At 43.7% G+C, this 15,132-nt stretch overlaps 1 long non-coding RNA gene across 2 annotated transcripts; it reads right to left on the reverse strand.

Annotated features, from left to right (window-relative positions):
• Positions 1-1,178: 1,178 nt before the first annotated feature.
• LOC134444889 (uncharacterized) lies at positions 1,179-5,396 on the reverse strand. Of its 2 annotated transcripts, XR_010034134.1 has the most exons (6): positions 4,034-5,396; positions 2,742-2,831; positions 2,539-2,636; positions 2,239-2,332; positions 1,711-1,788; positions 1,179-1,606 (listed from the first exon to the last, which is right to left on the reverse strand). It is a non-coding gene; the product is annotated as an uncharacterized LOC134444889 (long non-coding RNA). The 2 variants fall into 2 exon arrangements; XR_010034133.1 differs by having other exon boundaries at positions 2,742-5,396.
• Positions 5,397-15,132: the final 9,736 nt, after the last annotated feature.

Genomic DNA, 15,132 nt, shown 5'->3' on the forward strand with positions numbered 1-15,132 from the left:
AAAGAGCTGCGCTGTTGGTCAGCAGCTACGACCTTCTATTGGTCACGTTGGATTAATTTATGCATACCGTAGGCCTATACGGTAGGTCCGTATAATTATGCAAAAATTATTATTACTAATATACCTAGGTTGATTTTACTTTGTGTATTCACATCATTATGTTCACATCATTATAGACTGCACTGTGATGGGGCTTCAGCATGCATGATGTGAATTTATTGCTAAAATGAAAATGATTTTTTTAAATGCTTTTAATATCACACCAAACAATGTACACACACTTAGACAGGAACCGTGCATTTCATAAATATACATAATTTAAAACTACATACATACCCTGCAAACAATATACTCTAGGCTATATGCAGTGATGTATAGGCTACAGTAGCCTACTCAGGTCACAAATGTACAACTCAGAAACAAACACGCATCTCTCTCCCAAGCGGCGTTTCCGATTGTCTCCCACGTCCTAACACTGGCCGTCAGAGCAATGAAGAAATCTTAATACTCAACAGCACTCAAATTTTGCCTAGTAGAACAGGTGAGGTCAGGCATAAACGCGTTGTCCTGACCGTCTGTTAAGACAATGCGATGCGACACAGAAAAGACGGGCGGCTCTCCGTGCATAGTGACTAAAAGTTAGCATCAACTTTGAAAAAGGGTCAAGTCACCATCAGAAGAAAACGGCCGTCTTGTAAAACATGTGTTTGAGTGAAACGGTAGACGGTAGGGACTTTGCGAGGCTATTTATTTAATGCCTACATATAACGTGACCCAAAATGTCTCTAAGCTGCACGTTGCAATATAGCCAAGTATTCGAGAAAACCTGATGCAGCCAGAGTCCAACAACTTCAATGCACCAGAAGTGAATTCGCCTTCTAGTTGGGTGCGTGCGTCACGTGTATTTAATAGAATATATGCGCATGTACAATACAGCTACCTTATTACCTGGAATATTTTTGAGGGCTGATATTACAAAAAGCTAGTAGGTAATTTTACTTTTCTTTTCTCTACCTACCATTCAACCATGAGTGGTTGGCTCTGTCCACCCACCAGTTTGAACTAAATAACTAAGATTTTTTTGTATTTTATTTATTATTTATTTTTTTTGAAAAGGGGAAAGGGGAAAGGGGAAAATAAGTTCAAAAATGTAAATAATAATAATTAAAAAAAAAACGGATTTCATAGGCCCCTACGACAGGTTAGGTTTGGGAAGGGCACAATTCATAAAACTCAGAAACATACAATGCTTTTTCAAAAAAAGGGTTCTATGTTCCCCGCTGCATCCAAGTAGACTGCTGCCACATTGCTAAGAGCAGGTTGTTATTACACCTCTGACAGGTTAGGTTTAAGGATAGTTTTAGTCAGGGCACATACAAAAATGGATTTGAGTAAAAGTTGTCAATTCATAGTAAATATGAAAGTAAGAGGAAAAATAGTACAGGTACAGCATTTTAGTGCAGACTATACAGGTATGTACAATATTATAAACATTGCTGTTGATTATGTTCTTCAGCCGCCAATCATGCCAGCAGGGTCTACTGAAGGTCTCTGGTCACTGCTTCCTCGTCATACTGCAACAGGCACTCAGTCTCACTTCTGGGAGCTGTAGAAACAACAAATAAATAAATACTTCGTCATGCACCTCATATTGACATAGCAAATATATCAATAAGCAAGACATATTGAGCCCAACAGGGATAATCTTACACTATATCAGTTTTCTGTGGTCTCTTGTAAGATTGCCCATCACCATCCTGCAGGACACTACCGTCTCCCTGCCAGGATCTGTAGGATGTAAGAAAATAAAATCAAAACATAGCAATGCAAAGCATTGACAACTTATCTATAAAGTAGCACAAGTCATATTGACAATGTAGGACAGGGGTGGGGAACCTATGTCTCTAGGGCCGTTTGCGACCCTTGAGGCTGTTTTATCCGGCCCCCGATATAATTTTAATGCAATTCCATCTTCACATGAAATATGACATATTTTGTAAAGGAATCTTAGAAAATACATTAGCAATACAATTAAGTTATATTCAGGGAACCTGAAGAAGTTGGCGTTTGTTTAAATGTGGCTGCCTTCAATATAGGCCTAAAGTGAAAGGGAAAATCCTGGTTTGTGTTCATAGTACGGCCCTTGGAGGACTTTTATGGCCCCTCGGATGAATTTGAAGTGGCCATTCGAATGAGAAAGGTTCCCCAACCCTGACGTAGGCTATAGGTTAAGCTTACCCTCTTTCACGCTACTGTGCCCATTTCGGGTTGACCTCCACACGCGTCTGTAGCACAGCACACAGGATTGCAGGACACAGCATCCTGCAGGACACTGCAAAAAACAAGGGGAACGAATAAATGACCTGTCCAGTTCTATAAAAAAGAAAAGAAATTTGATGCAGTGCCAGAGCTGTGGTAAAAGTAACCTTGGTTGTATAATCTAGGACTAGGGTGTGTGTGAGTGTGTGGTAAATCCAGTGTTCACATTATTCAGATATGAGAATTAATTCATTAATTTTAACTGATATCACCACATACCGATATCAGTGCCATTTCACCCTGCCAAGACACTGGACCTTCTATGATCAGGGCGTCCTCGTCATACTGCAGCAGGCACCCTGTTGTTTCTACAGCTCCTAGAAGAGAGACAAATAAATTAAATACTTCACCATGCATCTCATATTGACATAGCTAATGTATCAATGAGCAAGTCATATTGGTCACAAAGAAGTTAATCTTACATTCTTTCAGTCTTCTATGGCAAGACTGCTCCTCATAAGAGCTGTTAGGCCTTCAAGTGACTCGTCTTCGCCATATTATGAGACAGCAGCCTGTGAAAACATGGTAAACAGAATAACCCATTAACCTTGGGTCCTAATATAATACATGGACATAAACTAGCCTACATTATTTAGACAATGTCAGTAGACCTCCACGTGAAACAATAAGAAAAAGTGACCATGCATAATTTCAATTTCTTGAAGAGGCCAGCTACACTTATTTGTGCAACAAGTGGTACACGTACCCCTGGTTGGGAAAGACTGCTCTATGCAACACTTATTTGTGCAACAAGTGCTGTTTTGAGGGCCCATACTTTTTAAGGACAGGTTGCCTACTGTTGCAAATGCCAGGGTATTTCACATTGATTTCCAAACTATTTATTTCCTAACTACAGGGACGTTAGTCGATACATAGTAATGACGCTACGACCAAGCTACTAGGGAATGTAATTAAACTAGTCGCTTCGCTACTGCCCAGCACTGAAAACCAACATACCCAGACGGCACACCAATCTTGCCAACGTCGCCTAGATGCATTTTTGCCGCTGTAAAATACATTGGCAAGACGTCCAAGCGTTAGTTCATCAGCGAAATGCCGGGCAGACGTGAAAAATGAGCAGTGCCCAGCAACTAGTTGATGAGCTAACGCAATAGCATGCTAACGGTAGCCTTTGTCAATCTTAAGCGCTGGGAGATGGTCACTCCCATGTAAGATCACTCCCGGACGTGTAGTCCCAGGTGACCCTATCAATCCCAGGCGTTCTATCCCACCCGATTACATTTCTCGTATTATCATACACTACCACATACAAGCAATTTAGGGTTAGGTTTAGGATTAAGGTAAGGGTTAGGTTTAGGGTACGTAACAAAAAACTAACATCAAAAAGATAACTAGCTCGGTGGGCTCGATAGTCTGGCTAGTGGGAGCGAACCGACTGGGGATCGAACCGCGCTGGGAGCGACAAACTGGGAATCATCTTTAGGCAGGGGAAAGGCAATTGAGAACGAGCAATGTCAAACAACTTACCATCAACAAGTATACTTAACATATTCACCGTTTCACTACTGCATTTTGTCATTACGATGCTCGCAAGTTATCAGAATTGACTAGCGTACAGCAGCAACAAGAGTAGTCACATTCATTGAGGGGACTTGTGCTACAACTTAGCAATGGCGGATCTGTGTTCAGAGGAGCTATTCAATCGCTCTTGAGTACTGAAACTTTAAACCACAGTTGAGTAAAATTTACTTACATGTATGTGAAGCCCATTTTCCGTTGGTATGTGAGGAACTTTCCCCCATGTCGCCAAGAAACTTGTAACAGTGAAACCACACAGACAGCGCGTGGTTCTGTTCAGATAGGTCGGTGTTGTTGACCGCGGTAGATGGCTTCTTTGTGGCTTGTGTGTGGAATTCGCATTGTGCGAATTAGTTGTACTGCCACCTAAAGGCTTGGTGTAGAACTAATTTAACCAGAGACAGTCTGTTTTGAACTTCCTTGAACAATCCTTGCTTTAGTTCAGAATAATTTAAAAACCAGAGTGGCCAAGCACATTGATGTTTTTTCCTCAAAAGCAAGGGTGAGGAACCTTTTTAATTCAAAGGGTCACTTCAAAATGTAGGCTATGTCCAAGAAAGATCATTCAGATGTTTCTATTCTGATTTCTATTCGGTTCATTTAAATGTTTATAGCACCGATCGAATTGTTCGATCAACTTCATTTCTGAGCTTATAGTATCATAATAAAATGTACTGACAGCAGAGCTGTGGCTAGAAGAAAGGTTTAATGCAGGGGTGGGGAACCTTTTTCATTCGAAGGGCCACTTCAAATTCCTACCATGGTCATAAAATCCTCCGGGGGCCGTACTATGAACACAAATCAGGATTTCCCCATGAAATTTAGGCATATATAGACACCTTTAGGCCTATATAGACATATAGACACCTTTAAAGGTAGACACATTTAAAACAGTCCCCACCTTTTCTAGGTCCCCTGAATATAGGCCTAACTTAATTGCATTGGAAATGTAATTTCTAAGATTCCTTTAGGCCTGCAAAATATGTCATAGGCCTATTTCATGTGAAGTTGCAAAACATTATAATGATATCAGGGGCCGGATAAAACGGCCTCAAGGGCCCTCGAGACATAGGTTCACTACCCCTGGTTTAATGGTTAGTGATTCTGAAAAACACCACTGGGCAGCGTGAACAAACATACATACAGACACACACACACACACACACACACACACACACACACACACACACACACACACACACACACACACACACACACACACACACACACACACACACACACATTTTAGTAAAAGGCCAAAAAATGCCCTAGGGCCCCCAACAATCCCGTTGCCTAGGGACCCCAAAATCCTAGAAACAGGCCTGCCGACCCCCCACTCCCTCCCACCCACCTGACCTCACCCCACCCCACCCCACTTGAAATTGACTGTAGCAGCTCCCGACCTGATCACTGGCATTTACATATTAAAGGCTCTCCTAAGAAGGGGATGGGAGGGGGGCATGGGGGAGCCGCAAATGCTGTGGCTTGAGGTATGAGGCAGTTTAAGGTGCAAAACTCATCCACATATTCCTCTTTTCATGCAGTGGTTTGGTCGGTCATTACGAGAAAGAAAAAAAAGGCTTCATCTTAACGCGGCTCGTGCCAATTTGCCAATGCCAAGGTGTCTGAAGAAGCAGTCGTTCAAACCAGGAGGGCAGAAAATGAAGGATAGGAGAAAAATAGAAGACACCAGAAGCCCCAGGATTTCAGTAAAAAGTTCTTCAGATGATGCAGGTACTAACAATAGCAGAGGACACAAACAAAGCAAAAGTTTCCCTTCATACAGACAGACACGCACTGCACCGCAGCATTCATGTTTAAAACATGATCAGTCACACAGTTGCATCATTTTATAACCACAGCTTAGTAAAATTGTGTTTCAAATCTGACCATCTGTGACCTTAGCTAGGAATATGCACATTAGCCCACAAATATAACATGATGAGATGAGAAGTTGCGTCGCGCGGAAGGAGAGAGCAAGGGAGAACTTTTAAAACAGTGCTATTATGCAACGCTATTTCGCTTAGCGCGTAGGCCTATAAATCCCGCTTAGCGCAAATGCTAACACTTTATCAACCTGTTAACTTTGTGGGGAGAAACAGTGTACATCCGTTTTGCATATACATTTCTGCAACTTGACTTGTTCCTGTGTTTGGCTATTCCTGGTGTGGGAAGATTTTGATGAGGGAGCACAGCACAAGATCTGTGTTCCACTGTCTTTGGTGTGCTGCTCACTTGTTCACTGTCATCACACGTCAGTCAGTTTTGCAAACTTAGAGCTGATTCAGTCAGGTACGTTTTGATGTGCAAGCCCTCAAATTGCTGAAGTAAATTACATGTACATGTGTGTTATTAATGATGTGAATCCTATTTATTTTGTTTCATTTCTAAATAAATGTTGGCAAAATTGCATGAATAGTTGGATGGATAGATCATTTACTATGGAATTATTGTATGCGTCATTGATTTGTGAGGCTACTTTGATACCAATGCCATTTATTTTATAATGTGTAGGCCTAATAATACATAGCATATCACGTGAGAGTGGTGCGCTTTCAGGCTGAAAGTGTAGTCTGGCCACCTGGTCTCTCTTGAAAAAAATGTTGGTTTGGTGGTTGGGTTTTTTTTTGTTTTTGGTGGGGTGGGGGGTGGTAGGAGGAAGGGGGGCCCATTGATATTTTTTTGTCCCGGGCCCAGCCAAACCTGTCAGCGGCCCTGCACACACACACACACACACACACACACACACACACACACACACACACACACACACACACACACAGGCAACCACACACTTGAGTTTGAGCGGTCTGCTAATTATTTATGAGGGCTCCCACTCCAGTATTTAATGGGCTGAAATTTGAAGAAGACATTTTTAGTGGAGCCCTCAAATTAAAAGTTGAACCATAAAGTATGGGTGAAAGCTGGATGTTTGTGTATGTGTGTGTGTGTGTGTGTGTGTGTGTGTGTATGTGTGTGTGTGTGTGTGTGTGTGTGTGTGTGTGTGTGTGTGTGTGTGTGTGTGCGTGTGTGTGTGTTTGTGTGTGTGTGTGTGTGTGTGTGTATGTGTGTGTGTTTGTGTGTGTGTGTGTGTGTGTGTGTAAGTAGTAATAATTGTGCGTGCGTGCGTGCGTGCGTGCGTAGTGCAGCTAAGCCTTCTGTGATACTGTACTCATTTTCTAAATGCACAGAGAAGCTTTAGTGCGCTGCCACACCATACCACACACTCACACTCACACACACACACACACACACACACACATACACACACACACACACACACACACACACACACACACACACACACACACACACACACACACACACACACGTATCGTACATAAACAAATATGAAAAATTATGTCACAAAATGGCGTGATAGATATGGCAAAGTTGCTTCAGTTTCTTATATAACATTCCATACATTGTACCAAGCGGAAAGTCCTCAACAACAGGATATATCATTACCAAATTTGCAGGGCATAATATACTTGACACACTTAACCCTTGTTCTGTCTTCATTTCCTTTGACCATGCCCGGTATTCACGGGTCGGTTTCGACCCGTGTTTTTTAAATCAGCTGTAAAAGTGACAAATAGCAATTATATATCACCATTCTTTTTTCATGGCTTGACTGCCCTTTAGGCTTCCCTTTCTTATGGAAATATTGGTTTTAATGTTTTGTCAAGGGTTTAAGGTTCTTGTTTTGTACACATACCCCTTGATTTCGATTATTTAAAAAATGAAAAAGTAACCTCTAAGATGTAATATAAGAAATGACACAGATTTATTGCTACCAGAATATCACTGTGCAGTAGTAGAACACATCTTGAAAAACAATTTTTGTCTCGCATCTTCATTTTTTATTTTATTCACAATCGTTACATCTATGGCATTCGGGTCGTTTTCGACCCGTATATAATTACCATAGAGACACAAGGGAAATAGGATTTTTTAATGAAGGGACTTTGATGGAGTGGCCATTGTGGGTGTGTGCTGACCCACCAAGCCTGGCTCTGTGGTGTAGTGGTCAGAGCCGCAGTTTTTTACCCCAGAAGGTCCGAGTTTGAGTCCCAGTGGGTCAACTACTCCCCTTCACTAAAAATGGTGTTAGAAATGGAATGGCTGATTGAGGCCCTCTGAAATGTACCTATTGTGTGTCAGGTGTAATATCAAGTGAGGAATCCCCATGATCGGTGTCCCTGTGCAAGGAACCCCACCCCCAGAAGCATTGACGAAGCATAGATGATGGGGCGCACTGCATGGGACAAGCCAAACCAATGCATCACACTGTGTGTGTGTGTGTGTGTGTGTGTGTGTGTGTGTGTGTGTGTGTGTGTGTGTGTGTGTGTGTGTGTGTGTGTGTGTGTGTGTGTGTGTGTGTGTGTGTGTGTGTGTGTGTGTGTGTGTGCGTGCGTGCATGCGCACAGGACTGGAGTTACATTTTGCCAGGCATGTACAGAGTGATTTCTTGCAGGTGAGGCATGACAGCTCATCCACATCGCGGAATCTAACCTCTAACATCACCAACCTTTGTCCTCCTCCTCATTGTCATCATAAACATTATCTAAAACCTGTGCGATTGCATATCTTCTCTCAATTTTTTCACTCTGAAAATGGGACACAGGCACAGAGAAAATATGCTAACCACCTCACATTGTATTTATATAACCCTGAAAATGAATTTTTGTTTTCGTCAAATTTCCTCTAAACACTTTTCAGCCATTATTTGGATTCACACACTAGCTGAGGTTTACCTTTACAGTGATATAGGGTAACAGTCACTGTAGAGTCATACTCGTACATGTATTACAAGTTAATAATGCTCAATATGTAAACAGAAAACTGTGAGTGTTTGGGCTCGCAATGTATTTGGCACATTCAATTACCATGTTAGCACATTTTAATAGACTATTTCATAGCCAATCTTTAGCAATTCATCATCATACATAGTGAAAGCGTGAATATGATCCAAATAAATAATTTCAAGGATTCATATGAAAACTACGCAAAATTAGACTCCGAACGACGAAAACTGTTATTTTTTTTATCTCCTTATGTCTTTTTTCTTGTCATACAATAGTCAAAATACTTTTAGAACCCTACTTAGATACACTATTCCATTGTTAAATGAGAGCATGCTGAACTATGCCCAGACTAAATTGATCCATATGCTGAAATGACGCACAAAACCCCCCCTTCAAAATGACACGGAAAAGTCCAAACTTGTGGGCTTTTATACATATTCTCATGATGCCCCATGAGCTCAAATGATTGGTAGATGAGCTGACAATATCTATTTTACCTAGCAGTTCACTTCTTATTTCAGTTTTGGCTGTAAAGATTGCTCTATAAGCTACTTATTAAGAAGTGGATCGGAAACGATCCGAACACCATAACTGCTATATTTCTTACTACAGCATTACAGAATTTATGAAAAAAATTTTGTTTTGCTTTATTTTGTTAAAAAAAGAGGTGGCTGACAAAGTCAAAAAGCCTTGACACAGGAAACTAAACATAAGGCGTTCATTTACACAGTCAAAGTTGAAAACGGGTCGGTGACGACCCGAAGACGAGAGGAGGGTTAAGGGCTTTTTTGGCATTCCAGGGCCTGGGCTCTTTTGCAATGGCATAAATGTTGAACCGAATCTTTTAGTACTGAATCTTAGCCAACTAAATTTTAGGAAAAGTCACCAAGTTTCGTAGTCATAGTGTAAGTCGTTAAGGAATTATCCCCCCGATCTGGATAGCACTAATCCATACAATTTTGGCATTAGCTGTGGTCATACCACCCACTACTATTAAAACTAGGGGTGGGCATAGATTTTTTTTTAAAATCTAGATTAATCTCACTGTAATTATGAAATTAATCTAGATTAGTCTAGATTAATCTATATCAAAATGGCTCATTCAGAATAGGCACGCTACCGAAATAATGCCGAAAAAAAAAACTTGGGGTTTCTTAAGACAGATGGCGCATTAGACCAGAGCTCATCTTTTGTTCCAAAATGCATCTCATCCAGGGCCGGTTTTAAGCATAGGCCGGCTAGGCGGTCGCCTAGAGCGCAATGTGAAGAAGGAGCGCCGAAATGGCGCTCTCCGATGCATAATTTTGCGATATGGAGTTTTTTTTATGAAGTCGCAATCAACAAAGCGTGGCGAAAGCGCTCCTCACGGCAAAACGCCCCTCAGCCAATAGTAATATCGCTTTCAACTGTCTCTGGGAAGTCTGTGAACCAATAAACAGACAGTCCTGAGAAAGGGGGCGGGATGAGTGACATTGTGCGATCTATTTTGAATTTGGAAACTCACTCGAGAGACAGAGGGAAGCGCAGACAGAGCAGTGCTGCTCTGCTGGGTGGAGAATTGTTATGTTCTCATTAAACCAGTCATTGCATGATGCAGGAGTTGCAGAGGTTGTTTTGGAACTATGTGATTTAATCAGCAACCGTTTGTGATTATGGAAAGCCTAATAGTTATGAGGCTACTGTTTGGAATTAGAGGGAAAAAGAGCTTTGTTTTTGATCTGAGAAATCGCTAGTTAGCATGCTAACATTAGCCAAGTATGCCAAGCAATGTAAAGTAAGACTGGTGCAATGTTTAAAACAATTTTAGCTGCCATATGTCCTTCCATCCACTTGAATGAATTACCTGCTTGTTGTAATCTTAAAAAAAAAACATTGTTTCCAGACCAGAATGACATACATGAATCATGTAACACAGAACCATGCACAGCATGTTTTCATGCTGAGTGATGTAGTAGGCTATTGCAGACAAGTGAGGCTATTTACTATATTTTGTATATTATTCTCCCTTTCTCTCACCCTGTCCATCCAGTTCAAACACATAGATAGCCCCCTTCTCATTCTCCTACTTACAAATGCACCACTATTTCCAGTCAAGAAATGAAATTGGTTCGGAATCATAGACAGCACAAATGTGTAGCTTATTAAAATTGTTATGCTGACATGCTTTGTGATGCTGTAGGTAGTGTAGATAGGCTATCAATGCAGACCTCCTTGGTAGGCCTATTGTCTACACATGCATTTTACATGCAAATGTACTGTATCACTCTCCTGGCATTTCAATTTCACGTTACAATTCAAACACATTGATAACCTCCCTCTCATCTGGGGTTGGGGGCACCACCACCATCACATCCAACACACCACACAATGCGACTCAATCTGATGTGTTGGTCGCCTGTCAAAAAGAACCAGAAATCCATTTGATGCAAAACAATTATTGTTCTTGATGCTATTTAGTTAAGCTTACTACCGGTATTACTCTTTTGTTCTGTAATGTATAACAAAGAGGGTTTATTTTTCTTTCAAAGGTTGGGGGGGCGCCATAACTCAAACTCGCCTAGGGCACCAAATAAGCCAGAACCGGCCCTGATCTCATCTTCAAAAAATGGTTATGTTGATACTTGGTGATGAAAAGAATCACTGCAATATGTGTTAAGTGTGTCCAATATGTTAGGAAGCATTTACAGTTATAAAATACTGAAATTTCAAAATGAACAGTGCTATAAGTTGTACAGGCAAATACAGATAAATCTATCAAACATTTTAACATTTAACATTTAGGCTATTGTTACTGGACTTGAGCTGCCACCTGCGGGTGTTAATGTGGTACTGCAACGCTATTGTCATGTACAAGATTACCCAGTGTACCTCCTGTGTTGTTGCCGTGTTGAACACGAATAGTCAAGTACACCAGCACCGCCGTGTCCTCCTTCTTGCACATGAAACATGGTGTCAGAAGTGGCTTAGCTGTTAAAAAAAGTATCGACGACTTGACAGCTAATGGACAACGTACGACCGTAAGTCATCAGCTATGCATGTGCCGCATTTTTTTTGTTTTGTCAGTTTAGCAAAGTGCCGCTAGCATTACCGGGCAGATTAGCGTTCGAAGACTAGCTTCAAACTACGGACAAGATGGCATACTATCCGATCCCGCCTCCCGCGCCAATGAAGCTCAGTGGAAACTGGAGCACAAACTGGGACATCTTCAGGGCTGAATTCGAAGATTACAGTTTGGCAATGGATTTAACGCAAGCATCGAAAGCGGTTCAGGCTGCTACTTTGAGGACTGTCATGGGGCCAGAGTGTCGTCATGTCTACAAGCACAATCTGGAGTTGACGGCGGATGAACGCAACGACGTGAAGAAAGTCCTGGATAAATTAGAAGAGTACTTCCACCAGTCAAAAAATGTGATTTATGAGCGCTATATCTTTGGCTGTTGCAAACAGGATGAGGGTGAGTCTATCGACACATTTGTTACCCGTTTGAGAGAAAAGGCAGCAAGCTGTGAATATGGGGCTCTAAGGGACGATTTAATCAGAGACAAACTAGTGCTTGGCATAGCCAACGAGGCCACTCGGAGACGGTTATTGAGGGAGCAAAATCTAACGCTGACCAAAGCCTTGGAATTATGCAGAGCCGCAGAGCTTACAGACATAACGGTGAGAACCATGGAGCAAGATAAGCCACCTACAGACAGTGTCAATGCAGCATTTAGGCAACCAAACACAACTCCTCGTCCAAATTGGAAGCAACAAAAAAAACACACCCCTGCCATGGCCACAGGCAGTGTCCCAGCATGCAGATACTGTGGTGCCCAGCATGGGAGGGGGAGAGAGCAATGTCCTGCCTATGGAAAGGTGTGCAAAGCTTGCGGTACACCCAACCACTTTGCTCGTGTCTGCATGAAAACAAAAGGGCTCAACGCACCTGCTCATGTTCACTCCATGGACAATCCCATACTTACCCAGGACACAGAAAGCGGAGATGATCTCTTCACAACCGAATGCATTGGGGCCGTCGGTCCAAAAGGAAAAAAGTGGTTTGCTGCTCTCATGCTGAATGGTACTAAGCAAAGGTGCCAATTAGACTCAGGAGCCACGTGTGACGTTATGAGCCTGAAGGACAAGATGCGCATTGCACCTCGAGAAAAACTCATGCCAAGCAGCACCAAGCTCAAGCTCTACTCGGGTCAATTGATGACCTCCCTGGGCCTGTTCGTGACAGAGTGTGTCGTCCGAGACCACAAATACACCTTGGAATTTGAGATAGTCAACACCAGCCAGCAGCCACTGCTTTCGGGGTCCACGTGTGAACGCCTTGGACTTATGCAATTTACCATCCCAGCAGGCCTTAACGCAGTGGACAGTAGCACCCAGGGTGGGTTTCTGAGAAGGGAGGCTCTCATCGAGAGGTATCAGGATGTCTTCACTGCGCCAGTAGAATCCGTACCAGGAGTGGTGCATTTTCAGCTAAATCCAGCAGTTGAGCCAGTCCAGAGTGCCCCCCGCAACGTGCCAGTCGCTATGAGGGCGGCAGTGAAAGCTCAACTGGACAAATACGAGGCGGAGGGCCACATCACCTCAGTCACAGATCCTACGGACTGGATCAGCAACATGGTGATCATCAAGAAGCCAGATAAGCTGCGAATATGCATTGACCCAAAGCACCTCAACCAAGCTCTACTGCGATCACACTACATAATGCCCACACTGGAGGACATACTTTACAAGCTCCCCAAAGCCAGGACATTCACCTTGGTGGACGCGAGGGACGCCTTTCTTCAGTGCAGACTGGATGAGCCAAGCAGCTACATGACCACCTTCTGGACACCCTGGGGGCGCAAGCGCTGGCTGAAACTCCCGTTCGGCGTCTCTGTGGCCCCAGAGGTGTACCAACGGAAACAGCATGAGCTCCTGGTGGGGCTCAATGGGGTGTACCCCATAGCAGACGACATCCTCATTGTGGGCTGTGGCGATTCAGATGAGGAGGCAGGGCGTGACCACGATGCAAAGCTGCTCGCCCTCATGGACAGATGCCGACAAGTCAAACTCCGGCTCAGCATACGGAAGCTCCAGTTTAAAGTGCCAGAGGTTCGCTTTCACGGACATATCCTCTCTGCGCAGGGCCTGAAAGCAGATCCAGAGAAAGTGCAGGCGGTGATGGACATGCCCGTCCCGTCAGATGTGAAGGCTGTGCAGCGGTTCGTTGGGTTCGTAACGTACCTGGCCAAGTTTCTACCACGCTTGTCAGAGGTCTGTGAGCCACTGAGGAGGCTCACAGATAAAGACACAGTGTGGCACTGGCTTCCGAAACACGACGCAGCAGTGAAAGAAGTCAAGCAGCTGGTGACTACTACACCAGTGCTGCGCTACTACGACGTGACAAAGGCGGTGACAATTCAGAGCGACGCAAGCCAGCATGGCCTGGGCTGCGTGCTGTTGCAGGAAGGCCAACCTGTTGCATTCGCCTCAAGGGCTCTCACCCCGACAGAGCATAATTATGCCCAAATCGAAAAGGAATGCCTAAGCATTGTATTCGCATGCCAACGCTTTCATCAGTATCTCTATGGGCGCAACAGTGTCACTGCAGAGACTGATCATAAGCCCCTCGTCGCCATTTTCAGCAAGCCACTGCTGAATGCCCCGAAGCGCCTGCAGAGCATGTTGCTGTCTCTACAGGGCTACAATCTCGCTGTTGTGTACAAACCGGGCCCAGAGATGTTTGTGAGTGACACGCTCAGCAGGGCCACTGTGGCAAATGCATGCACAGGCTCCAAGATCCACACACACACAGTCTGCTGTCTGGAAACTGAACAGAGGGAGGTAGAGCAAATCAACCAGGCAGACTACCTCAATGTCACAGACAAAAGAATGATTCAAATTCGACAGTTCACAGAGAGAGATGAGCAGCTTCAGGCGGTGAAGAAAGTGACACTGACGGGCTGGCCTGAGCACAAAGACGACACCGAACTGGAGGTGAGAGAATACTGGGATAACAAGGATGAGCTCAGTGTCCAAGATGGTGTTCTGTTCAGGGGAGACAGGGTCATTATCCCTAAAGCACTGCGCCGTGAGATGCTAATAAGAGTACATACAAGCCACATTGGGGGCGAGGCGTGCTACAGGCAAGCACGAGATACACTGTATTGGCCAGGGATGCGAGCCGCAATCTTAAACTATGTGGGCAAGTGCACAATCTGCAGTGAGTATGCAATTCAGCAGCAGAAAGAGACGATGATGTCGCACGAACTGCCAACACGCCCGTGGCAGATTGTAAGCACGGACCTTTTCCAACAAAACGGCAAAGACTTTCTGCTGATAGTTGACCACTACTCAGACTTCTGGGAAATTGACCCCCTCCCAGATCTCTCAGCCGAGACAACAATCAAACGCTGCAAGGCACAGTTCGCCCGTCATGGGCAGCCTGACCGTCTAATCTCAGACAACGGCCCCCAATTTTCGTCGC

The sequence above is a fragment of the Engraulis encrasicolus genome, unplaced genomic scaffold (genome assembly GCF_034702125.1).
Source record: "Engraulis encrasicolus isolate BLACKSEA-1 unplaced genomic scaffold, IST_EnEncr_1.0 scaffold_81_np1212, whole genome shotgun sequence".
Lineage (NCBI taxonomy): Eukaryota > Metazoa > Chordata > Actinopteri > Clupeiformes > Engraulidae > Engraulis > Engraulis encrasicolus.